We start from the raw sequence: 16,073 nt of genomic DNA, 5'->3' as shown, positions 1-16,073 counted from the left end.
CCACCATGCGGGAGTGCCGTCACCATGCCCAGCGGGATTTCGGGAGCATATGGGTGGCCCGGTCCAGTTCGCTTTTGCGAGCGGTTCCAGCACAAGCGAAGGGTCCGTTCCTCTTGGGAGAGCTCCCGTAGAAGTAATTTTTGCTGCAGAGTGATATATGCCAGGACATGGCGGGGTGTGCCGGACTCCCTTCCCCGCTCTGGGCCGCGGTACACTCTTGCTACTTCCTGCGTGAAGAATTGTAATTGAGCTGCTAAATAATAGAGCTCAAAATCCGGGACGGCCAGGCCTCCCTCGTCCCTAGGGCGGGTTAGTGTCGCCAGTGCTATCCTGCGTCTCCCCTTTCCCCATAGGAAGGACACCAGCATTGACCTCAATTGTTAGAAGGTCGCTCCGGGTATCCACACGGGGAGGGTCCGGAAGAAATACAATATTCGCGGCAGTGCCACCATTTTCAGAAGTGCAACTCGGCCCGCCGTCGAAAGGGGCAGAGTGGCCCAGAAGGACATACAGCCCCTCAAGGCACGGATGCAGCAGCCTACGTTACCATCTAGGAGGTCCGCCGGGTCATGGTAGATGTGCACCCCTAGGTAGCTCAGGCAATGGGGTTCCCAACGAAGGTTCTGACGAAGTGAAGGGCTCTTCTCCCCCCTCCGTAGCGGGAAGAGACAGGTTTTCGTCTAATTCACTCGCAGCCCCGATATCTTGCCAAAGCGCTCCAGTAGCCTCTCGGCTCCCTCCACAGCCTCTTCCGCATTGTCCAAAAAAAGGAGGAGGTCATCCGCATATAAGGAGATGTAATGGAGTTCTCCTCTGTGGACAAGCCCGTTGTAATAATCTCCTAGTCTGGCCTTAGCCGCGAGAGGCTCCACCACAAGCGCAAATAGCAGGGGAGAAAGTGCACACCCCTGTCTGGTTCCCCGAGTCACTTCGTATTGGTCCGACACTAACGATCCGACCCTCACCCTCGCTCTTGCTGAGGAGTAGAGCACCCTCGTCCACCGTATATATCCCTCTCCTAGGCCGAATCCTTGCATCACTCTATATAAGTAGTTCCATTCTAGGCTGTCAAAGGCCTTCTCTATGTCGACCGCCAACACCAGGGGGGATCTCGCTTCAGGGGGCGGAGTGTCCACCAGTCTGAGTAATCTACGAATGTTGTGTGTAGTGTTTCTCGTGGGAATAAAACCTGACTGGTCTTTATGGACCAAATCTTGCATATGGGTTATCAGCCTGGTGGCCAGCACCGTACTCAATATTTTGTAGTCAGTCGTTAGCATAGATAATGGCCTATAGGATGCAGGGTCTGTACTCTCTCTACGTGGTTTCAATAAAGGGATCATTATGGCCTCGCTCATCGATTGGGGGAGTCTGCCTGCCTCCTTGGCCTCGTTATAAAGTATTTGGAGTCTCGGGGCTAGTTGGTCTAAGTATCTCCCGTAGAACTCAATGGGCAACCCGTCTATCCCCGGTGTTTTATTACGCGCCATTCGCTTCACTGCTCCCCTTATTTCGGCCAAGTCAATTGGGCTACCCAAGGCGTCAGCTTGTTCTTGCTCTAGGCGCGGGAGCTGCAGGTCACTCAGAAAAACGTCCAGCGCTTCAGTGTGGTCGCCTAACTCCGTTCTATACAATCGTTCGTAGTATGACCTGAAACAATCTAGTATTGCAGTTTGTGTAGTATGGGTGTGACCTCCACTGCCCTGTAAGGCCAAAATTGGTTGACTATTCCTATTTGGGTTTGCCAGCCAGGCCAAGAGTGTCCCTGTCTTGTCTCCCTCAGCAAGAGTCTTCGTTAAGTATGTCTTATAGTCGAAGCTACGAAGGCGCTCCACCTCTACTGCCACTGCTTCCCGCGCCCCACATACTTTTTCCTGTAGTTCAGGGTGATTAGGTCGGTCCAGTTCTACTTCCCGTAGTATGCGCTCATCCTTTTCTAGGTCGTCCACCAACGTCATGCGTACTCCTGCGTATTTCCCAATGCTGTGTCCTCTCACTATTATGTTAAATGCATCCCACTCTGCGGCTCTGGTCGAGGCGGTGCCCTCGTTCTCCACAAAATACTGGGTGATCCGCTCTCCCAGTTCGGCACGGAAGGGCGGATCATCCAATGTATCCGGCCGCAGTCGCCATGTCGGGATTTTAGGAGGTGCAGTCATCCAGTCCAGCGTCAGGAGGAGCGGATTGTGGTCAGACAATGTACGTGCTAAGTATTCGGTCCGGGCCACCGCAGTAAGTACCGCAGGGGAGCACAGAAAGGAATCTAGGCGTACGTGTAAGTCGTGTAAGCTAGAGTAGAATGAGTAATCCCACTCGGTGGGGTGCTGTGCGCGCCAGCAGTCGGTTAGGTCCCATGTACTCTGCCATTCAGACCTGCATTTCGCCAATCGATGTATGGGGGAAGTGCGAAGTGGTGGGTGCGACCTATCTAGGGTAATATCCTCTATGGAGTTGAAGTCCCCTCCCATCAGTACAGGACCTGTGAAGTAACTAGCAAGCACCCTGGAGAGTCTTGTAAAGTATGTAGCTTGATCCACATTCGGTGCATAAATGCTACAGAGCACTATGTGTCGGCCTCTAAGCAGTCCCTCGACTGCCACAAACCTCCCGTCCGGGTCCTCTGTGTGCCTAGTCACCTGGAGGGGGAGTTCCGCTCTAATCCAAATTAGCACTCCCCTAGCAAATGCAGAATACGCCGTATAGAATAAGTGGCCCCTCCACCTACGCTGGAGTGCAATCCCCTCTTTTTTGGTTAAATGGGTCTCTAGTAGGAATGCAATATGCACCCCTCTACGAATCAGGTACGAGTGGATTTTGTGTCTTTTCGCCATCGTGTTTAAGCCCCGCACATTCCAGGACACACATTTCAACGGACCCACATTAGCCATTGTCCCATTGGAGGCAAAGTGGACCTCTAGTAGTTTGCATCCTGACCACAGACATGACCCCGATCCCTCCCTTCCTCAACCGTCCCCTGCTCCCCCCTCCCCAAGCAGCTCCTAGAGTCACCCCAACCACTCCAGGCCCCCCTCCCCCAGAACAGGACTTAACTTCAAAAAGTCGCACCCATCCAAACAATTGAGCAACGTGCTCACAAATTCGCTAATACGTAGTCAATGCTACGTTGGCCTTATGGGCCTCGGGGTGCGCACGCTAGCTTCTGGAACCTCTAGGTGTTGTCTCCCAGCCCCCAGCCCTACTATACACATCAAGTCCCATACCAGTTCAGGCTTACAGCAGTCTGCTCCAAAGTTCTCAGTGACTGCAGCATACCCCCGCAACTCAATCAGGTACCCTGTCGAGGGTTCAGCTCTCGATGATTTCTCCCGATGTCTGTGGCGTGACCTTCGGGCCTTTGGCTCTACCCAGCTCCGAAAGTTCAGTGTCCGAGCCCGTACCCTGGTCCTCCGAGCCTGAGCCCCTCTCCGACTGGGTCAGTGCTGATCCCGACACCTCTTTCACGGCCTGCAGTGCCGCTCTACGTTCATCCGCTGTTTGAAAGTCTGTCGGCCGTTTGGTGCCCTGTCCGCGCCCTCGGTGACGTCTTGATCGCCTGAGTGAATGTTCCTGGCGCTCCTCCTCAGCTCGAAACCGAGCCCCGTCCGTGCCTGCTTTGTAGGTGTCCCACCAGGCCCATGCTTCTGCTGACGTCGGGAAGAACAGGGCGTTCTCGTCTACTACTACTCGGAGTCTGGCCGGGAAAAGCAGCGAGTATTGTATTCCTTCCGCCCGAAGCTCCTTTTTGATAGAGAGGAAGGAGGCGCGTAGTTTTTGGGTTTCAAACGTGTAATCCGGGAACAGCGTCACCTTACTGTTGTCGACCTGGAACGGACCCGCTTCCCTGGCTCGCTGCAACAGCCAGTCCCTGTCTTTGTAGTGCAACAGCTTAATGACCACTGGGCGAGGCGGGAGTCCTGGCTTCGGAGGTCTCGATGGCACTCGGTGCGCCCGTTCCAGAGTGAAGAAAGGGGACAGGCCCTCCGGGGCCACCACTGACTGCAGCCATTCATGCAAGTAGCCTACCATGTCCGTTCCCTCTTTTTTTTTCCGGAAGGCCCACGAGGCGCACGTTTTTCCGCCGACTGCGATTTTCAGCGTCCTCTGCTCTTCTTTCTAAGGTATGAATCCGGTCCAGTGCCTCTGTGAGCTTCCCATCCATCGACTTCTGCGCTGGCACAATGTCCTTTAGGGTGGTCTCCGCTTCTTTGACTCTGTCCGTCAGTTTCGCGTGGTCAGCGCGCAGGAGCCCCAGCCCAGCCGACACTTGCGCAATGTCGTGGTGCAAGGCATCATTTGTAGCGGCTATGGCCTCCAGGATCCTGTCCTGCATTTGTTGTAGGTCCGTTGCAGGCTGCGTGGGATCCTAAGGCGTTTCCGAGGCAGGACTCCCGTCCCCTTTGGGGCCTCTGGGCTTTCCCATGTTTCACCTGCGACGTCGAGCTGAGTTCCAGGGATATGTAGCGGTGGCAAATCCCTCCCGCTCCGGACTGACCCCTGTGGAGCAGCTAGGGGCCTTGAAAGACTTCCTTCTGGGTCCCAATTTCAATTCCGTGGCTGCTGCGACAGGAGTAGCCGGGCACCTCGCGTAAGTCTGGGCCCTGGTGGGCAGTATTGGCGCGCTCACAAGCCAGTCTCTCTCCCCGGGGTGCGCGCCCTAAGCTGGACAGCAGGTTAGTCGGGTATCCGGGCACTGCCGTGAAGGTTGCCTTAGGCCCCCGAACAAGGCAGTAGTTCGAGTTCCGCTTCTGGTGCAGCCCAGGCCCAGTTGCATGTGGGGGTAGTCGACGCGCTCCTAGCGTCCAGTGTAATATGCAGAGAACTGCGCCGTACAGCCAGGGACCGTTATAGGGGAAACTCACCTCCCAGGCTGGTAGTTAGGGCCTCAGTCGTCCCTCGAGTCATGTAGGGGAGCTCGGCTTCAGACATTCGACGGGGCTCGCTCCCGCAGAGCCGCCGCCACCCAGCGCGGCGCAACAGGCGCGGTGGGTCAACTGTGCGCCAATTGGTCCCCCCTCGTAGTCCGGGCCCCTTCAATGCTGCCCGAGGAAGCGGCCAGCGATGGAGATGGGGCTGTAGGTCTCAGCAGGGCGGGCCCCCGGGCCGGGGTCACGATCCTCTCCCTCTGCTGTGGCGGAGCACCGCCGTTCTCGTACGGTCGCAGCAGTCAGGCCGTCGGGGTACTAGTGGCCAGCCGCCACCCGTCGCCACGTCCTCCTTAGCGTCCCCCTTCGTTTCCGGTCGGGCCGTCCCCGCCGAGACCGCAGGCCCCAAAGCCGGGACGTAGATTTTGGGTCTCCGGGCGGGGCAGGGTCATGCCGGATCTTACTGCAGGCAGGTCTCTTCTCCCCAGTCGCGCCGCAGGCGGGGGTCGGCAGCTCCGCGGAAGGCTCCGGTCCTCGCCGTGGGGGCCCGCCGGCCGCTCTTGGGGCAGTTAGGCGTTTGGAAAGGAGCCTCTGGGAGTGCCCAGCGCCCGGCTATTCAGGAGCCGCCATCTTGCTTGTTGGTCGCCCGGGCTCTTCGCAGCACGCGTCGGCCGCTGCAGCAGTTCCGCCAGTGCGAGCTCATCACCGGAGCAGGCTCAGGTGTAGTACTCGGGATCCGCCCGATTTGCGCGGCGATCCCGGGTGTTAGGCAGGATTAATTAAGGATCGCAGGGCGGTGTGGCGGGAGCCTCGTTAGGCTACGACCTTCTTCATCGGCTGCTAGCCACGCCCCCCCCTAGTCCATTGTACTTGTGATGTTCAATTAAAAAGTTGTTACCATCCACACATGATCTCTTTCTTACTCCTGGCAACATAGACTCTGAGGGTAGGTCTTTATGCATGCCTCCTGGTCCATGGATACTGCATTTCCTGATACAGGGATATGCAATGAAACCCACTCAGCTAACATTTTACCTTTGGGTGGATAGTATATTTGTGATCCACTCAAATTTTCAGTTGTCCAGTCAGGTCAGAGGTACACAACTATTGCCATGCTAAGGTAATTTTTTATCTAAATCACTCCATCTGACCATGTGCAATGAGTTGTGTGTATGCACATGCATTTTTGTCTGACTTTTTATCCAAGTAAAATTACACTCTTGACATCTCAGTATCCTTTAGGTGTTTAGGTGTTTCCATATAAACTATCAAATTTCATAGTGCTGCAGCCATATACGCACTGTACAATGTCATCCGATCATGTTGTCATTTTAAAGGTCTTTGGTGCTCAATGCATTACTGGGCAATGCATGTCAAGAGTGTCTTCTATCAACTGTACCATGATGAGGTACATGTGAAATTGTCCTCAGGAAATGCTTCACATGAGCTTTGTTCTGTTTTAAGCCACACATTCATGTATCCGTTCATTACAAGTGACTGCTTTTACATGTTTGCATTACAGTGGGCCTTTGTCCATGGCAAGTGTCACTCATAATCTCTGATGGTATCTGCAACGTCATGACTTACAGCAAAATGCCATTAATCAGCATGGGAACACATTGGTGAGACACACTGCAATATGAGGGTATTCTCAGGTATGGTAGTTTGTGGTTTGTATTCCTAACTTCACTGAATACCTTATGTTGCACACTTTGCTGTTGCAAAACCCAGCAAAACTGCTAGCTGTACAGCTCTATACTGCTCTGCAAGGGGAGAGTAATGATCAATGTGGATCTTAAAATATAGCATGGCTGGCCTATCCCTTTAATGCAGTACACTGCTTCACATAGCAGTTCTGCAGGTGTGATAATGATAGATGTGTGGAGTGCGACAATGTTGATCAACAGGTCTAATGACATGATAGTTAAATTTTGAGGCCTACTTCTAGTTGATGAGATGTGGGTGAGTTGATGTTTACTGGGATCGGGAGATACACACCAACACAAATGATGGATGCAAGCTTTTATTTCCAAGTTGAACCTTACTATTTTGTTTGAACATTCTGTCCATCAAAGAACATGTAAATCAAGTAAAAACATTTCACACAATGTGGGTGTGTCACCTATTCCCAGCCACTTTATTTTGTACCTCTCCTCCATCCTGCTCCTCATCCTCATCTTTCATTGGGTCCTCTCATTAGATTCCAAATCACATGGGACATTTGTCTAGACATAGATGTTGTGGAGATTGGCACAAACTAGTATGATCTTGCAGAATATAGGGGGTGATTATGGCAATGTCACCCTGACATGTACATGCATCTGAACCGGGACTTCAGCACTTCAAAGCTTCTCATGACAATATCTTGGCCAATCCCTGATTGTAGTGTCAGCCTGCATCAGTCTGGGTATGAGCTACAGGGGTCATGACCCATGAGTGGAGACCATATGCTTGGTCAGCTGAAAGTTAAAGAGTAATTACAACTGTCAATGCATTTACCCTCTGTTACAGCTATATTCGTGTCCAGGGGGCATATTTACAAGCCCCTATTGCCAGAGGAACTTCACTTTTAAAGACATTCCGGTGGTGATTTGGGCTTTGCCCACTTACAAAGCAGTGTTAAGCCACTTAACATGGCTTAAAGCTGCCTTCTAAATAAGGCACCCTTTCACGCTATACTTAGCGTGAAAGGGATGAGCAATGGGGTTGCGGTGGGCATTCCGGCACAACACCCATTCATTTTTACGCTACCCCCTATTTACAAGGCTGGTGTAAATAGGAGGCAGCGCCAAAATTAAGACCAAGAAAACCTGGTCCCAACATGGCGAAGCTAGGAGAAATGCTTTATTTCTCCTAGTTTTTTATGTTTCTATTTTGCTGCATTGTGCATTCCTGATCTTTCACTTAGGCATAGGGCAGCATAGCGAGCTGACTTGCTGCACTGCCCTATGCAAAAATTCCCAAATATGAGGGCCTCAGAGTGCTGCGGGTAAATGTATGTGTGGCACAGAATACAGCACACATAGGTTGCTGGCAGTGGCGTGACAAAACTTGAGGGGGGGCCCCTGCAAAGAACATGCAGGGGGCCCCTCGCACTCTGGAACCATTCTCTGGCTCCTTGACCAGGGACCGGCCGGTGGTAGCGGGAGTGACTTGGATGACTTCAGTTATTTTTCCTTGGTACACATCACCTGGAAAGATCATTTTTATTTGTTACATTTAAAAGTTTACCTGGTATGAGCTACATGTCACACCTCATGAACCATGGGAGTTGCATGGAAACACCCCTACAATACCCATCGAACCCCTACCTTTCACACAGTGATGGTACACTACTTTTTGCCCAGTTTTGCATTGATTGATGCCTTTATGACATTAAAGGGCACAAAATGTGTTTGTGCGAGTATTTACATGGTTGACTTGGGGATTTGCTTTACACGTGTACCATGATGCATGGTGCATGTTTGAGGCACCCCCTCATACATATGCCACTATCTCCGTAAACATACACAGAGATGGCTAATTTGTGATACATTTTTTACTGCTAGTAGTTCAGCTATGTATGGCAAATTTGCTTATCAACAAGTAGGCCATTCCCATATCACCCATTCGTAAGCCCTCGTTGGTAATGCAGTGCCTGAAGATGTAGGCATCATGTGCATTCCCCGGGTATTTTTCCAGCACATTGATGAACATCGCCCATTGGTCCACAATGACATGGACATTGATGGAGTAGGTGTGCTTCTGCTTCCCATTCTGGTGTGATGTCGCTGCAAGGTGTACCAGTTGCACAAGTGTGCAATCCATGGCTCCTAGAACCTGTGGATACCCAGCAATGGCATTGAAACCTTTCTTGGTGTCCAGCTGCCGTTGTTGTGTCACAGGGAAGAGGAGGTACTGAGATAATAGGAGGATGGTGGCATCCAGGACAGAGATAGGAAGGAAAAAAAATGGTTGCAATATTCCAACCACTCTGGCTGTTGTGATCTGAATTTAAGCAAATGCCAGCATGTGGTGACAGCCACCAGTTTGACCTACAGAGGGTTGTTGGTGGGCCTGGAGCCTTGGCCGTATCTGTTTCAGCAGTTCTATTATAGACTCCCTCCTGATCCTGTAGTATGTGACGACCTCATCCTCCCTGAGGTCAATGGGGGAAGTGCGCTGGCAAAAATCAAGCGCCCTTCTCCTGTGCTGCCTATGTGGTGGGGGTTTGGGTGGTGTTGGGGGGTCTCCTCACAACTCCCACCTGCAAAATGAACACCTCCAGCGTGTAATGGAGCTTGGAAAAGTGTTTTGCGTGGCTTGTGTTTATGTAACAGAGCCAATGCTGCATTTCATGCACATGAGTTGCTGATGCGCAGGAATTTTGACGCATTTTAGACTCTGTGCGATGCTTGACGCCGATGTGTCACAGACTGACAAAACCATAAATATCACTGCATTGGTTTTAGAGTGGATTTTACAAGGGAACACCCACCTAGAATATATTATTCTCTGCATGACACAGCCAGTTATAGCGCTAGGTAATTCAGACACAGGCCTACCAAAACTGGTGCATTTGGCCACATGCATCAGTTTGTTAATATAGGTTACTGCCTGTGTTGACATCGATCAAAAATAGTGACACAACAGCGGCGCAGACCTCTCATAAATAAGGCACTTAGTATAAACAAACAGAAACAAATTCACTTTGTGCTTTTACTAATAATGTTGGCCATTTTGTGGCCAATTTACAAAGATATGGTAAATTTAGAGGTGTGTGAATTTCATATCATTATTTTTATGTAATTACGTGAACCCCTGCAAAACCAAACAAAATTATAATAATTGCATATCTGGTATTTAGTACTATGTTTTTTTGTGAAATTCATCCTTGCGTCCATTTTTGACTAAGCATACATTTTGCACTATTAAAAAAATAGAGCAACAGTAGACATTCATGTTATTGTCATATGCATTGGTTCCATGTTCCAGCACTAACATTCTGCTATAATTTCATGTAACAAGCAGTTAGACCTGGCAGCCTTGATGTGGGTTTCCCCTGTATTTTTGCCTTTGCCTCCTGTGTTTTTGCTGTGTGTTGGACTTCGGTTTGCTAGTCTAGATGCTTTGGGCACCTTGCCACTGCTGTTCATTGCCAAAGTGCAGGTCCTTCCTCTCTCTGTAAAATTGTTATGATGGATTAGTGTTTCCAAGATTGGTTTCTTTGGTTTACTGTAAAGTCCCTAGTACAGTGCACTCTGTATGCATAGGGCCTGTAAACCAGATGCTGCTAGTGAGGTTGCAGAACTGATTGTGCCACCCACACACACAGCTTGGCAACAGAGTCTCAGGCCTGCCATTGCAGTGTCTGTGTGGAGTCTAGTGCTGCCATGTCGACCTGGCAAGTGCCCCCACTTGCCAGGCCATAACCTTCCCTTTTCTTACATTTGAGTCACCCCTAAGGTAGGTCCAAGGTATCCCGGTGTATGTGAAAGGTAGGACATGCCCTGATGTGTGTGGCATATACTGATAGTGAAATACTGCCAATTTCGTTTTTCACTATTGAAAGGCTATCTGTCCCATAGGACAAAATGGGAGTTCATTTATATATATATCTTATAAATATAACTATCCACTGGGACAAGATAGGAAGAAAAAGTTTAGTATGCCTGAACTCAGAATATAAAGATTAATCTTTTAGTAAGGATGATTTTTACATTTTATGTTTGAAAATACCACTTTTAGAAAGTAGATATTTTCTTGCTCAGCCATCCAGTGTGCCTCTGCTAGGGTTTTGTATTAACTGTCTGGCTTTGGAGTGACAGGGACTGGGGATGTGCATTTTGTTCAGACAGACACTTGGGATGGTTAGGAGTGTCCTGCTTTTCCAGGGTGAGTCAGGGCTGGCCTAAATAGACATGGGCTGCTTTTAGAGTAGGGGAGGAGATTTCTTTCACACCTGAATGGGCCTGGTCTGTCTTGGACAATGCTGTCTCCACCTCCTGCCATGAAGCTGCACCATAGAGGACAGAACTGGAATGGGCTGGACAAAGAGCTTCTCTGCCAAAAGAGAACAAAGGAATTTGTGTTATAAAAAGTGGGGCCCACATCCCAGACTTTTAGATTACTCCTGGGATTCAAGATGTACCTTTGGCAAGGAAAAGAGATGGAGAAACCGAGAAGAAGAACTGCCCCTTTGCTGTGTGCTGTTTGTTGTTGGCCTGCTGTGGCTGTATCTACCAAAAGAAAGGACAAGGACTTTGCTGTGTGCTGTGTCCCCTGCTTGAGGAATATCTCCAAGTGCTTGAAGTAGAGCGTGCCTCCTGTTCTGAAGTCTCGGGGATACAGAGACTTCCCCACCAGCTCCCTTGAACTTCCTTGCTGGGAGTTCTGACCTGCCAAGAGGTGCCTACTGCTGTTCTGGGCCTCTGGAGGTTGTTTTGCCGCTGGAAAAGCAACACAACTACGAAAAGTGCGATGCATCAGCACCTGTTTCCGACGCATCGCTGGAAAAAAAAACGCATCGCCTGCTCGCAGCTCAAGAAATTGCAGCACACCACATTGAGTGCAATGATATTCGGAGTCCGAGATCACTGCACCGATTCCAATGCAGGCCCTGCTGTGCGACTGCAAGAACCAATGCATCGTGGGGCCTCAGCTGAAGAAACCAACGCAGCACCGTTGCTGCCGCCATCTCAAGATTCGATGCAGCCCCGATCCCCAAGCATCGCATTGAGGCACCAAGTCTACAAGAACGCGGAAGCTGCAGTAAGAAACCAACGCATCCCCTCCCCGCACAGTAAGAAACTGACGCATCACCTCCCCTTCAGTAAGGAACCGACGCATCACCTCCCCTGCATGGCAGTATGCAACCGATGCTTCACCTCTCCGAAGTAAGGACCCGAGGCATCACCTTCCCTGGGCGTAAGGAACCGACGCATCACCTTACCTGTGGCTGTTTTGTTTGTTATTGTGATTGTAATTTGGGATATTAAGTGATTTTGTGCCAGTGTTATGGAAATTTGTGCTCCAGCTTAGTCAAAGTGTATAAGAGAATACTGCTGTTGTATTACTTCCTATACTCTTAATTGCTTTGTGAATTGGCCCCAATCTTGCTTTCTCATGGCTCTGATATAACTTTTTGCAAATCTGTTACATTCGCATGGCCTAATCAATCCATACAAAATTTCACATTCACATGAGCTACTTGGAAAATGAGGTGTAAGTGTGAAATCTTTTCAAAGAATGGTAATGTTTTAAACTGCAGTTTATTGCACCTTAACACATAAATGCTCCTAGCCTTCCCTCCGTTGCAGATTAAAAATTTATATTAAGGACTCACTGCCCCACTCTACTACAGACCTGAACTTTTAAAAGAGTCAGCAGGTTTCTCAAACTCCACACACTCAGAGATCCCATGAACATTTTAAGGTCAAGCCTGGGCCACGCATGAACTGCTCTGCAAGGCATACTGTATTCAGTATATGGGCTATCGGGGACTTTGGACATGCCCACGGCTTTTGGTTAATTGGTTGGGCTGCTCTTAAAATTCCTTTTTTCTGGTTGGTTAATATTGTACATCTGTCTCGTCTTTTAGGTTCTTGATTCCCTCCCAGCGGACATCACCAATTGATTCTTTTGGTTGGCCAGCTCTGGCCATCTCATGACTCTTTGCTAGCACACCCTCCCCCCTTCCATCATGTGCAAAGGCAGCGTTCAGCCATGTCTTTGTCTGGAGAGGAACATTTATGCCCTTTTCTACAGGCCATCGGCCTGCTGAAGAATGTCATGGAATCCATTAGATCAAAATTAAACAAGCATTTTCCCCACTCTGAACATGGCGTCCCTTACTATCTCACGCGCACTCAGACCTCCCTAAGCAACCCACAGCCATCCGTAAACCTGATTACTGGGAAATGAGATTCAGTGAGATTGATCATAGCCAAAAACATCTTAAAGAGGATCTTCAGAGATTTAGGTCCATTATATCAGATCTGTGGGCCCCTCACAGCTCAAATAGCACCATGCTAACCAGAACTGATTCCCATATAGTCGTCCCCCCACTCCATAGACCACATACATTCAAACTTGGATTGGAAACTACACCATCGCCTGATGATGCTTCTCACCCTAAGAGATCAAATCATGATCTTTCGAACAATTAGATCAATGAACTCCTCCTCTCTTACCAATCCGAAAAGAATATTAATAAGACAGATCGAAATCAAATCCAAACCATCCAAGCGAATACATTCAGAGAACGAAGCCTCAATCACAAAGTAATAAACAAGGATAATCTCAAGAGCATCAGTACATCACAGACATCCTCTCATCAGTCTAATAATCACTTGAAGAGCATGCTCTTCAATTGCAGATTGGCAAATAAACAGAGCAGATATCTACGACCTCATTCTCCCGCATAAATTTGATATAGTTATCGTCACTGAAACATGGTAAAACAGCTCATCTCAACCCATCATAGATCCACTAGTCCCACCTAGTCACAAGATCATTCAACTAGATAGACCCAAGAAAATGGGTAGTGGAATAGCAAGCATCTACCACAATACTCTTTCAGTACGCCAATTGGAAACAATAGCTTTAACAACATGCAAATATCTCTCTATCAATATCTCTTGCAAAAACAAATCCATCTGTAATATTCACGCCTTCTATCACCATCCGGGTGATAACTCTTTGTCCATTGAACAAATCATGGAAATCATCACAATGAACGATAATCTTCCAGGGCCCCAGATCTTCCTCTGAGACTTTAATCTACAATGGAATGACCTGAATGTCCCCTCAGTGAATAGCCTAAAGTTCTTCATATTAAACCATGATTTATCCCAAATTTGTGACAGGCCAACACACAATAAGCGGGAGACTCTGGACCTTATAATCTCAAAGGTGGACACCACTTCCCTTGAGTCTATTTGCCCCTGTGACTGGGCAGACCATTATCGCATTACCTTCCTCATCAACTTAAAGGCGATCTCAAAGAATGGCCAACTGAAGAAAATAAAGCACTGGAAAAGGAATCTTCATAATATAAACCACAATGAACTAGCTATCCTTTGTAATAATACCTTGCTTCCACAGACCAACATGGACAATGTCAATGACCTCACAGATTTCAACAATACTTCCACATTTAAACCATGGACTCCATCGCACCCCTTCAACAGAAAAATATTTCCAATAAAAACTCAAAGCCCTGGTTCAATGCCAATTTGAACACCGAAAGAGGCAATCTAAGAATAGTAAAAAGACCGTAGAGATCTTACCCGTCCTTGGAATTACTAAGACGCTTAAGAACAACAAGGAACACATACAACAGAAGTATAAGACAAGTGAAAGCTAACTTTTTTAGAGCCCAGATTAATCAAGCCAGAAATAGGCCCAAAAAACATATTCTAAATAGTTAAGCAGCAATCATGCAACACATCAAACCCGTTAGCCTCTGGGTCCAGCACCCCTCCAAATTACGAAGAACTGGCCGCCTTCTTCAAGGACAAAACCACAAAGATAGAGAACGAACTACTATTAGCAAAGGATCTACCTCGGACTACCCCATTCATTTTCTCACACGCTTCCCAGTATGTGGAAGGGAAGGAACCATCTGGGCACTCCTCCAAAAACAATGCCTCCTTCTTCCTTCTCCCAAATCAGTGAACATGACATGTACAACATTCTTTCTTCCTTAAACCCATCTAACCACTTCACTGACCTCTACCACCACTCATTTGCAAAGAGATGAAAAGCTGTCTTCTCCCCCTCTAGACCAAGGTAGTAAATGCCTCACTTCGTCAATGAACTATTCTCACTCCATAACAGTAGGACAAGTATCCCCCACTTTAAAAAAAAACATGGCAGACTGCACGGACCCTAATAACTTCCGACACTTAGAATAATGTGTCCAGACCCAACTCTGCAGTCACATAAATAGCGATCAACTCCTCTATCAGAACCAATCAGGTTTCAGTCAAGAACACACAACTGAATCTGCACTTACTCAGGTTGTATGTCAGCACAACGTGGGCTATTACCATGCGTGCCATTACAACGCTGTTTTTACCTTGCGCTGTAAGCGCTGGATAGTGGAATAGTTCAATTTTCTATTCCAACTCCAGCCCACGTTACAGTAGGGAAGGTGTTGGAATAGAAAATTAAACTATTCCTTGTCCAACAGCGCCCTCCAGCGCAGGTCGTTGAAATGACTTGCCTTGTAAAAGCAGCGTAGTAATGGCAGCGCGTGGTAATGCCCGCGTTGTAAAGGCTGTTCCCCACTTACTCATATTGTGGATGATATACTCAAAATGCTGGATTGAAATGAGTCATGCCTTCTGATACTGCTTGATTTATCGGCTGTCTTGGACACGTCAAACATGATAATCTACTGAACTTACTGGATCAAAGGATGGGCTTATCAGGTGTCGTTTTACAATGGTTCTCGTCATTCCTCCAAAACAGATTCCTAAAAGTCAAAATGAAGCAATCTCTGTCTAGGCCCCATACAATCACTCTTGGCGTTCCCCAAGGATCTGCTCTATCACCCATTTCCTTCGATTCATTCCTGGAACCACTTGCAAACCACCTAAAATCTACCAACATCCATTACCACATGAACGCCGATGACACACAGATGTATCTCAAAATCGCCTCACCAGATGACATTTATATCCCTCAATTCCATCTTACAAAACACACACCTCTGGTTCACGGATAACCATCTCAAACTCAATGCTGCTACAACCAAATTTCTCCTCATGTCTCCACCCAATAACATCCTCAAAATTGAGCACTGGTTGAAACATCTTACAGCCCTCAAATGCATGCCCCACATCATAGACTCCGCAAGATCCTTGGGTATTATATTAGACCATGGGTACTCACAAACTTTCTCTCGGGGGCCAAATTTACAGTGTGGTTTGTGTCTGAGGGCCGCACCGGTGGGGGCGGGGTCAGTGGGGGAGGGGCGGGCTAGATCAACAACAAAAAAACTATGACCATGAGGTTGATCACAGGTCCCTGCAGCAGATGCCTTCATCCACTGAGCCACCAGACCCGGCATACACACATCTCTCTCCCTCCCTCGCTCCCTCTCTCGCTCTCTCTCCCTCCCTCCCTCCCTCTCTCACTCCCTCTCTCGCCCCCTCTCGTGCTCCCTCGCTCCCTGTCTCGCTCCCTCTCTCTCCCCCTCTCTCTCCCTCACTCCCACCCTCCCTC

This window comes from Lissotriton helveticus, chromosome 3_1 (assembly GCF_964261635.1).
Source record: "Lissotriton helveticus chromosome 3_1, aLisHel1.1, whole genome shotgun sequence".
Classification (NCBI taxonomy): domain Eukaryota; kingdom Metazoa; phylum Chordata; class Amphibia; order Caudata; family Salamandridae; genus Lissotriton; species Lissotriton helveticus.
The sequence above is the reverse complement of the archived record's forward strand: the minus strand, read 5'-3'. Positions refer to the sequence as shown.